We start from the raw sequence: 12,014 nt of genomic DNA, 5'->3' as shown, positions 1-12,014 counted from the left end.
TCCCTTAAAATTACAAACAACTCTTTGGAATTATCTCTCTCTACTTTTGTGCATTGTGCATTTCCAATTTAGATGTATTCTTTATTCATAAATAAAAACTTTGAGTTTTTGCTCTCCCTTCATCTAGTTTTGGAAATTCCACTTGTTCAAGAACCCATTACGATTGGAATTTTATAAGAAAGAGTTTTCTTCTACACATGTTTTAAAAATGGATATGCATGCTTAAAACATGTTAAATATGCATATGACCTATGGATCCAAACCTTTTAAAGAGAATAACAAACGATCATTAAATTCTAAAGCGAACATTTGGTGGGAGATGTACCCGAGTCAAACCAGCCATTATTTTACCCATTTACAAAAAGCTGACCTAACAGTCATAGATGATTGTAAAGTGATTTATTATACGTAACGGGCAATATTTTTTTAAGAAATGACTTATGGATTGGGAGTCAACACTCAGTTAAAAATCCCCTGCCTTCCCCTTTTCCCGACAATTGCAAAACCTAATATATAAAAACTAAAAAGAGTTTACAATTCCTAAAAATTACTGACACTCTTTGGAATTATCTCTCTCTAATTTTCTCCATTTTGCATTTCCAATTTAGATGTATACATTTCCCTTAAATTAAATCTTAGAGTTTTCTCTCTACCTTCATCCAGTAAACAAAAAAATCCAAAAGATCACAACAAATGGAAAATTTTAGAGTTTATGTACGGAGAAAATTTAAAAAAACAACGATTGTAAATAAAGAAAATTTATTCGCACACCACAAATGAACACAAAATTTTTCTTATCCAAGTTTGCAAAATTCCACTAGTTCAACCCTAATAGCTTGGAATTTTATAAGAAAGAGATTTCTTCTACAAATGTTTTAAAAATAGATATGCATGGTTGAAACAAGGTAAAGATGCAAATAACCTATGGATCCAAACCTTTTAAATAGAATAAAAAATGCTCATTAAATTCTCAAGTGAACGTGCGGTGGGATATTTATCCCAGTAAAACAATCCATTATTTTGCCCATTTACAAAAAGTTGTCCTAACAATCAAAGCTGATTGTAAAGTAATTTATCATGTGTAACGGGCTATATTTTTTTAAGAAACAACTTATGGATTGGGAGTCAATGCTCAATTAAAAATCCCCGGCCACCCCCTTTTCCCGACGATTGCAAAACCTAATATATAAAAACTAAAAAGAGTTTACAATCCCGAAAAATTACAGACACTTTTTGGTATTATCTCTCTCTACTTTTGTGCCTTGTGCATTTCCTTTTTTGATGTATACGTTTTTCTTAAGTAAAAACTTTGAGTTTTTGCACTCCGTTCTTCCTGTAAACAAAAAAGGTAAATAGATCACAACAAAATGAAAATTATAGTGTTTATGTATGGAAATTTTTTTGAAACAACAACAATTGTATGTAAAGAAAATTTATTCCCACACAACAAATGAACACAAAAGTTTTGTTATCCAAGTTTGGGAAATTCCACTAGTTCAACCCATTACGCTCGGAATTTAAAAAGAAAGAGATTTCTTCTACACATGTTTTAAAAATGGATATGCATGCTTGGAACATGTTAAAGATGCATATGACCTATGGATCTAAACCTTTTAAAGAGAATAACAAACGCTCATTAAATTCTAAAGTGAAGGATCGGTGGGATATTTACCCGAGTCAAACAAGTCATTATTTTGCCCAATTACAAAAGCTGATCTAACAATCATAGCTGATTGTAAAGTGATTTATCATGCATAATGGGCAATATTTTCGTAAGAAATGACTTATTGATTGGGAGTCAACACTCGGTTAAAAACCCTCACCTCCCCCTTTTCCCAACGATTGCAAAACCTATTAAATAAAAACTAAAAAGAGTTTACAATCCCTAAAACTTAAAGACACTCTTTGGAATTGTCTCTCTCTACTTTTTTGCATTGTGCTTTTTTATTTGAGAAGTATACGTTTTTCTTAAATCAAAGCTTTCAGGTTTTGCTTTCCCTTCATCCCATATACAAAAAAGGCAAATAGATCACAACAAACTGAAAATTTTAGAGTTTATGTATGGAAAAAATTTAAAACAACAACAAATGTAAGTAAAGAAAATTTATTCACACACCAAAAATGAACACAAAAGTTTTGTTATCCAGTTTTGGCAAATTCCACTAGTTCAACAACCCATTACACTTGGAATTTTAAAAGAAAGAGATTTCTTCTACACATGTTTTTAAAATGGATATGCATACTTGAAATATGTTAAAGATGCATATGACCTATGGATCCAATCCCTTTTATAGAGAACAACAAATGCTCATTAAATTCGCAAGTGAACGTGCGGTGGGATATTTACCCGAGTCAAACTAGCCATTATTATGCCCATTAACAAAAAGATGACCTAACAATCATAGATGATTGTAAAGTGATTTATCATGCGTAACAGGCTATATTATTTTAAGAAATGACTTATGAATTGAGAGTCAACACTCAGTTAAAAATCCCCCGCCTCCCCCTTTCCCGACGATTGCAAAACCTAATATATAAAAACTAAAAAGAATTTACAATCCCTAAAAATTACAGACACTCTTTGAAATTATCTCTCTCTACATTTGTGCATTGTGCATTTCTTTTTTAGATGTATACCTTTTTTATTAAATCAAAAGTTTGAGCGTTCATTCTCCCTTCATCCCCTAAAAAAAAGGCAAATAGGTCACAACAAAATGAAAATTTTATAGTTTATGTACGGAAAAATTTTAAAATAATAACAAATGTAAGTAAAGAAAATTTATTCACACACCACATATAAACGAAAATTTTTTGTTATCCACGTTGGGAAATTCCACTAATTCAACAACCCATTGCGCATGGAATTTTATTCGAAAGTGATTTCTTCTACACATGTTTTAAAAATTGATATGCATGCTTGAAACGTGTTAAATATGCAAAAGACCTATGGATCAGAACGTTTTAAAGAGAATAACAAATGCTCATTAAATTCTCAAGTGAACGTGCGGTGGGATATTTACCTGAGTCAAACAAGCCATTATTTTGTCCATTTACAAAAGCTGACCTAATAATCAGAGATGATTGTAAAGTTATTTATCATGCGTAAAAGGTTATATTTTTTTAAGAATGACTTATAGATTGGGAGTAGACATTCAGTTTAAAATCCCGGCCTCCCCCATTTTCCAACTATTTCAAAACCTAATATAAAAAAACTAAAAAGAGTTTACAATCCACAAAAATTACAGACCCTCTTTGCAATTATGTCTCTCTACATTTGTGCATTGTGCATTTCTATTTTAGATGTATACATTTTCCTTAAATCAAATCTTTGAGATTTCGCTCTCCCTTCATCTTGTAAAAAAAAAGGCAAATAGAATACAAAAAAATGAATGGAAAAAATTAAAAAAACAACAAATTTAAGTCAAGAAAATTTATTCACTCACCACAAATGAACACTGAAGTTTTTTATCGAAGTTTGGGAAATTCCACCAGTTCAAAAACCCATTACGCTTGGAATTTTAAAAGAAACAAATTTCTTGTACACATGTTTTAAAAATTAACATGCATGCTTGAAAAATGTTAAAGAGGCATACGACCTATGGAACCAAACCATTTCAAGAGAATAACAAATGCTCATTAAATTTTCAAGTGAATGTGCAGTGGGATATTTACCCAAGTCAAAAAGGACATTATTTTGCCCATTTATAAAAAAGTTGACCTAACAATCAAAGGTGATTGTAAAGTGATTTATAATGTGTAATGGGCTATATGTTTGTAAGAAATGACTTATGGATTGGGAGTCAACACTCAGTTAAAAATCCCCCACCTCCGCCTTTTCTCGACAATTGCAAAACCTAATATATAAAAACTGAAAAGAGTTTGCAATCCCTAAAAATTACAGACATTATTTGGAATTATCTCTCTCTAAATTTGTGCATTGTGAATTTCTATTTTAATTTTATACTTTTTTCTTAAATCAAAACTTTTAGTTTTCGCTCGCCCTACATCCCCTAAAAAAAAAGGCAAATAGATCACAATAAATGAAAATTTTGGAGTTTATGTATGGATAAAATTTTAAAAAATAACAAATTTAAGTAAAGAAAACTTATTCACACACCACAAATGAACACAAAAGTTTTTTTATCCAAGTTTGGGAAATTCCACTAGTTCAACAACCTATTACGATTGGAATTTTATAAGAAAGAGATTTCTTCTACACATGTTTTAAATATGGATATGCATGCTTGAAATATGTTAAAGATGCATATGACCTATGGATCCAAACCTTTTAAAGAAAATAACAAATTGTCATTAAATTCTAAAGTGATCGTTCGGTGGGAGATATACCCGAGTCAAATAGGCCATTATTTTGCTGATTTACAAAAAGCTGACCTAAAATCATATATGATTGTAAAGTGATTTATCATATGTAATGGGCAATATTTTTTTAAGAAATGACATATGGATTGGGAGTCAACACTCAATTAAAAATCCCCCGCCTTCCCCTTTTCCCGACGATTGTAAAACCTAATAAATAAAAACTAAAAATAGTTTACAATTCCTAAAAATTATAGAAACTCTTTGAATTATCTCTCTCTAAATTTGTGTGTTGTGCATTTTAATTTTAGATGTATACGTTTTTCTTAAATCAAAATATTGAGTTTTCGCACTCCGCTCTTCCCGTAAACGAAAAAGGCAAATAGATCACAACAAAATGAAAATTATAGTGTTTATGTATGGAAAAAATTTAAAACTACAAAAAATGTAAGTAAAGAAAAATTATTCACACACCACAAATGAACACAAATTTTTTGTTATCCAAGTTTGGGAAATTCCACTAGTTCAACAACCCATTACGCTTGGAATTTTATAAGAAAGAAATTTCTTCTACACAAGTTTTAAAAATCGATTTGCATGCTTGAAACATGTTAAAGATGCATATGACCTATGGATAAAAACTTTTTAAAGAGAATAACAAATGCTCATTAAATTCTAAAGTGAACCTTCGGTGGGATATTTTCCTGAGTCCAACAAGTCATTATTTTGCCCATTCACAAAAAGTTGATCTAACAATCATAGATGATTGTAAATTGATTTATCATGCGTAACGGGCTATATTTTTTTAAGAAATAAATTATTGATTGGGAGTCAAACCTCGGTTAAAAATCCCTCGACTCCCCTTTTCCAGACTATTGCAAAACCTAATAAATAAAAACTAAAAAGAGTTTATAATCCCTAAAAATTACTTACACTCTTCGGAATTATCTCTCTCTACATTTTTACATTGTGCATTTCATTATTAGATGTATACATTTTTCTTAAATCAAAGGATTGAGGTTTCGCTCTACCTTCATCCCATAAACAAAAAATCCAAATAGATCACATCAAAACAAAAATTTTAAAATTTATGTATGGAAAAAATTTTAAACAACAACAAATGTAAGTAAAGAGAATTTATTCACACACCACAAATGAACTCAAAAGTTTTGTTATCCAAGTTTGGCAAATTCCATTAGTTCAACAACCCATTACAGTTGAAATTTTAAAAGAAAGAGATTTATTCTACACATGTTTTTAAAATGGATATGCATACTTGAAACATGTTAAAGATGCATATGACCTATGGATCCAAACCTTTTAAAGAGAATAACAAATGCTCATTAAATTCTCAAATGAACGTTTGGTGGGACATTTACTTGAGACAAACTAGCCATTATTGTGGCTATTAACAAAAAGCTAACAAAACAATCATTGATGATTGTAAAATGATTTATCATGCGTAATGAGCTATATTTTTTTAAGAAATGACTTATGGATTCGGAGTCAACACTCAGTTAAAAATCCCCCACCTCCCCCTTTCCCGACGATTGCACCACCTAATATATAAAAACTTAAAATAGTTTACAATCCCCAAAAAATTACAGACACTCTTTGGAATTATCTCTCTCTACATTTGTGCATTGTGCATTTCCATTTTAGATGTATATGTTTTTTATTAAATCAAAACTTTGATTTTTCGTTCTCCCTTCATCCTGTAAAAGAAAATGTACGTAGGTCACAACTAAATGAAAATTTTAGAGTTTACGTATAGAAAAAATTTTAAGCAACAAAAAATTTAAGTAAATAAAATTTATTCACACACCACAAATAAACGCAAAATTTTTGTTATCCATGTTTGGGAAATTCCATTAATTCAACAACCCATTACGCTCGGAATTTTCTACGAAAGATATTTCTTCTACACATGTTTTAAAAATGGATATGCATGCTTGAAACATGTTAAATATGCGAATGACCTATGGATCCAAACCTTTTAAAGTGAATAACAAACGCTCATTAAATTCTCAAGTGAACGTGCAGTGGGATATTTACTTGAGTCAAACATGCCATTATTTTGGGCATTTACTAAAAGCTGACCAAACAATCATAGATGATTGTAAAGTGATTTATCATGCGTAATGGGCTATATTTTTGTATGAAATGAATTATGGATTGGGAGTCAACATTCAGTTAAAAATCCCTTGCCTCCACCTTTTCTCGATTATTGAAAAACCTAATATATAAAAACTAAAAAGAGTTTAATATCCCTTAAAATTAAAGACAACTCTTTGGAATTATCTCTCTCTACTTTTGTGCATTGTGCATTTCCCATTTAGATGTATATTTTTTTCTTAAATAAAAACTTTGAGTTTTCTCTCTCCCATCATCACGTAAACAAATAAGGCAAATAGATCACAAAAATATTAAAGATGCATATGACCTATGGATCCAAACTTTTAAAGAGAATAACAAATGCTTATTAAATTCTCATGTGAACGTGCAGTGGGATATTTACCCGAGTCAAACTAGCCTTTATTTTGGCCATTAGCAAAAAGCTGACCTAACAATCATAGATGATTGTAAAGTGATTTATCATGCGTAATGGGCTAATTGTTTTAAGAAATAACTTATGGATTGGGAGTCAACACTCAGTTAAAAATCTCCCGCCTCCCCCTTTCCCGACGATTGAAAAACATAATATATAAAAACTATAAGGAGTTTACAATCCCTAAAAATTATAGACACTCTTTGGAATTATCTTTCTCTACATATGTGCATTGTGCATTTCATTTTCAGATGTATACATTTTTTATTAAATCAAAACTTTGAGAGTTCGCTCTTCCTCTATCCCGTAAAAAAAAAGGCAAATAGATCACAACAAATTAAAAATTTTAGAGTTTATGTACGGAAAAAATTTAAATCAATAACAAATGTAAGTAAAGAAAATTTATTCACTCACCACCAATAAACACAAAATTTTTCTTATCCATGTTTGGGAAATTCCACTAATTCAACAACCCATTACGCTTGGAATTTTCTACGAAAGAGATTTCTTCTACACATGTTTTAAAAATTGTTATGCATGCTTAAAACATGTTAAATATGAAAATGACCAATGGATCAAAACCTTTTAAAGAAAATAACTGAAGCTCATTAAATTCTCAAGTGAACGTGCGGTGGGATATTTACCCGAGTCAAACAAGCCATTATTTTGGCCATTCATAAAAAGCTGACCTAACAATCATAGATGATTGTAAAGTGATTTATCATGCGTAACAGGCAATATTTTTTTAAGAAATGACTTTCTGATTGGGAGTGAACACTCAGTTAAAAATCCTCCGCCTCCCCCTTTTTCGGTTGATGGTAAAACCAAATATATAAAAACTAAAAAGAGTTTACAATCCCTAAAAATTATAGACATTCTTCGGAATTATCTCTCTCTACATTTGTGCATTGAGCATTTCCATTTTAGAGTTATACTTTTTTCTTGAACAAAAACTTTGAGTTTTCGCTCTCCCTTCATCCAGTAAACAAAAAAAGGCAAGTAGATAAAACAAAAAATGAACATTTTGGATTCTATGTATGGAAAAATTTTAAAACAACAACAAATTTAAGTAAAGAAAATTTATTCACAGACCACAAATGAACACAGAAGTTTTGGTATCCAAGTTTGGCAAATTCCACTAGTTCAACCCATTACGCTTGGAATTTTATAAAAAAGAGATTTCTTCTTCACATGTTTTAAAAATGGATATGCATGCTTGGAAATGTTAAAGATGCAAATGACCTATGGATCCAAAGCTTTTAAAGAGAATAAAAAATGCTCATTAAATTCTCAAGTGAACGTGCGGTGGGATATTTACCCGAGTCAAACAAGCCATTATTTTGCCCATTGACAAAAAGCTGATCTAGCAATCATAGATGATTGTAAAGTGATTTATGATGCATAACTGGGTATATTTTTGTAAGAAATGACAGATGGATTGGGAGTGGACACTCAGTTAAAAGTCCCATGCCTCCCCCTTTTCCCGACTATTGCAAAACCTAATATTAAAAAACTAAGAAGAGTTTGCAATCCCTAAATATTATAGACACTCTTCGGAATTATATCTCTCTACATTTGTTCATTGTGGATTTCCATTTTAGATGTATACTATTTTCTTAAATCAAAACTTTGACTTTTTGTTCTCCCTTCATCTCGTAAAAAAAAAAAAGGCTAATAGATCAACAACCCATTACGCCTCGAATTTTAAAAGAAACAGATTTCTTCTACACATGTTTTAAAAATTGACATGCATGCTTGAAACATGTTAAATATGCATATGACCTATGGAACCAAACCATTTCAAGAGAATAACAAATGGTCATTAAATTCTCAAGTGAACGTGCGGTGGGATATTTACCCAAGTCAAACAAGCCATTATTTTTCCCATTTTTAAAAAGCAAACCTAACAATCATAGATGATTGTAAAGTGATTTATCATATGTAATGGGCTATATTTTTGTAAGAAATGACATATGGATTGGGAGTCAACACTTAGTTAAAAATTATCCGCCTCCGCCTTTTCCCGACAATTTCAAAACCTAATATATAAAAACTGAAAAGAGTTTACAATCCCTAAAAATTACAGACTCTCTTTGGAATTGTCTCTCTCCACATTTGTGCGTTATGCAATTTTCATTTTAGATGTATACATTTTTCTTAAATTAAAACATTGATTTTTTGCTCTCCCTTAATCCCATAAACAAAAAAGGGAAATAGATCACAAGAAAATGAAAATTTTAGAGTTTATGTATGGAAAAAATTTAAAACAACAACAAATGTAAGTAAAGAAAATTTATTCACACACAAAAAATAAATAAATAAAATTTGTTATCCATTTGTGGGAAATTCCACAAGTTCAACATCCCATTACGCTTGGAATTTTATAAGAAAGAGATTTCTTCTACACATGTTTTTAAAATGGAAATGCATGCTTGAAACATGTTAAATATGATAATGACCTATGGATCCAAACCTTTTAAAGAGAATAACAAATGCTCATTAAATTCTCAAGTTAACATGCGGTAGGATATTTACCCAAGTATATCAAGCCATTATTTTGTCCTTTTACAAAAAGTTGACCTAACGATCATAGATATTTGTAAAGTGATTAATCATGCGTAACAGGCTTTATGTTTTTAAGAAATGACTTATGGATTGGGAGTCAAAATCCCTCGCCTCCCCCTTTTCCCAACATTTGCAAAATCTAACATATGAAAAATAAAAAGATTTTACAATCCCTAAAAATTACAGACACTCTTTAGAATTATCTCTCTCTACATTTGTGCATTGTGCATTTCCATTTTAGATCTATACATTTTTCTTAAATCAAGTGAACGTGCGCTGGGATATTTACCCGAGTCCAACTAGCCATTATTTTGCCCATTTTCGAAAAGCTGACCTAACTGTAAAAGATGATATATTTTTTTAAGAAATGACTTATGGAAAGGGAGTCAACACTTCGTAAAAATCCCCCCCCCCCTCCCCCTCCCCCGTTTCTCGACGATTGCAAAACAAAATATATAAAAAATACAGAGAGTTTACAATCGCTAGAATTTACAAACACTCTTGGAAATTATCTCTATCTACATTTTTGCATTGTGCATTTCCATTTTATATGAATACTTTTTTCTTAAATAAAAACTTTGAGTTATCGCTTTCCCTTCATCTTGTAAAGAAAAAAGGCAAACAGATCACAACAAAATGAAAATTTTAGAGTTTATGTATGGAAAAAATTTAAAATAACAACAAATGTAAGTAAAGAAAACTTATTCACACACCAAAAAAGAACACAAAATTTTTGTTATCCAAGTTAGGGAAATTCTACTAGTTCAACAACCCATTACGCCCTGAATTTTATAAGAAAGAGATTTTCTTCTACTCCTGTTTTAAAAATGGATATGCATGCTTGAAACATGTTAGAGATGCAAATGGCCTATTGATCCAAACCTTTTAAAGAGAATAAGAAACGTTTATTAAATTTTCAAGTGAACGTGCGGGGGAATATTTAACCGAGTCACACTGGCCATTATTTTGCCAATTTACAAAAACCTGACCTAACAATCATAGATGATTGTAAAGTGATTTATAATGCGTAACGGGCTATAATTTTGTAAGAAATGACTCATGGATTTGGACTATACACTCAATTAAAAATCCCCCGCCTCCCCCTTTTCCCGACTATCGCAAAACCTAATATTTAAAAACTAAAAAGAGTTTACAATCCCTAAAAATTACAGACACTCTCTGGAACTATCTCTCTCTACATTTGTGGATTGTGAATTTATATTTTAGATGTATACTTTTTTCTTAAATTTAAAACTTTGAGTTTTCACTTTTCCTTCATCCCGTAAACAAAAAAGGCAAATAGATCACAACAAAATGAAAATTTTAGAGTTTATGTAAGAAAAAATTTAAGAAAAAACAAAAAATGTAAGTAAAGAAAATTTATTCGCACACCACAATTGAACACAAAAGTTTTGTCATCCAAGTTTGGGAAATTCCTCTAGTTCAACCCATTACGCTTGGAATTTTATAAGAAAGAGATTTCTTCTACACATGTTTTAAAAATGGTTATGCATACTTGAAACATGTTAAAGATGCAAATGACCTATCGATCCAAACCTTTTAAAAAGAATAACAATCGCTCATTAAATTCTCAAGTGAATGTGCAGTGGATATTTACCCGAGTCAAACAAGCCATTATTTTACCCATTTACAAAAACTGACCTAACAATCATAGATGATTGTAAAGTGAATTATCATGCATAACGGGCTATATTTTTTTAAGAAATGACTTATGGATTGGAAGTCAACACTCAGTTAAAAATCCCCTGCCACCTCCTCTTCTCAACGATTGCAAAACCTAATATATCAACCCTAAAAAGAGATTAGAATCCCTAAAAATTACACACACTATTTGGAACTATCTCTCTCTACATTTGTGCATTGTGCATTTCCATTTTAGATGTATAAGTTTTTCTTAAATTTAAATCCTTTTCGTTCTCCCTTAATCCCGAAAGAAAAAAAGGCAAATAGATCAGCAAATAGATCACAACAAAATGAAAATTTTAGAGTTTATGTATGGAAAAAATTTAAAACAACAAAAAATGAAAGTAAAGAAAATTTATTTACACACCACAAATGAACTCAAAAGTTTTGTTATCCAAGTTTACGAAATTCCTCTAGTTCAACCCATTACGCTTGTAATATTATAAGAAAGAGATTTCTTCTACGCATGTTTTAAAAATGGATATGCATGCTTGAAATATGTTAAAGATGCAAATGACCTAAGGATCCAAATATTTTAAAGAGAATTACAAATGCTCATTAAATTCTCAAGTGAAGGAGCGGTGGGATATTCACCCGAGTCAAACAAGCCATTATTTTGCGCATTTACAAAAAGCTGACCTAACTATCATAGATGATTGTAAAGTGATTTATCATGCAAAACGGGCTATATTTTTGTAAGAAATGAGTTATGGATTGGAAGTGAACACGCAATGAAAAATCCCTCGCCTCCCCCTTTTCTCGAATATTGCAAAACCTAATATATAAAAACTAAAAAGAGCTTACAATCCCTAAAAATTATAGACACTCTTTGGAATTTTCTCTCTCAATATTTGATTCCATTTTAGATATATATTTTTTT

This window comes from Aristolochia californica, unplaced genomic scaffold (assembly GCF_029961685.1).
Source record: "Aristolochia californica isolate CCGP_79_NKW_82.1479 unplaced genomic scaffold, dmAriCali1.0.hap1 SCAF_5, whole genome shotgun sequence".
Classification (NCBI taxonomy): domain Eukaryota; kingdom Viridiplantae; phylum Streptophyta; class Magnoliopsida; order Piperales; family Aristolochiaceae; genus Aristolochia; species Aristolochia californica.
The sequence above is the reverse complement of the archived record's forward strand: the minus strand, read 5'-3'. Positions refer to the sequence as shown.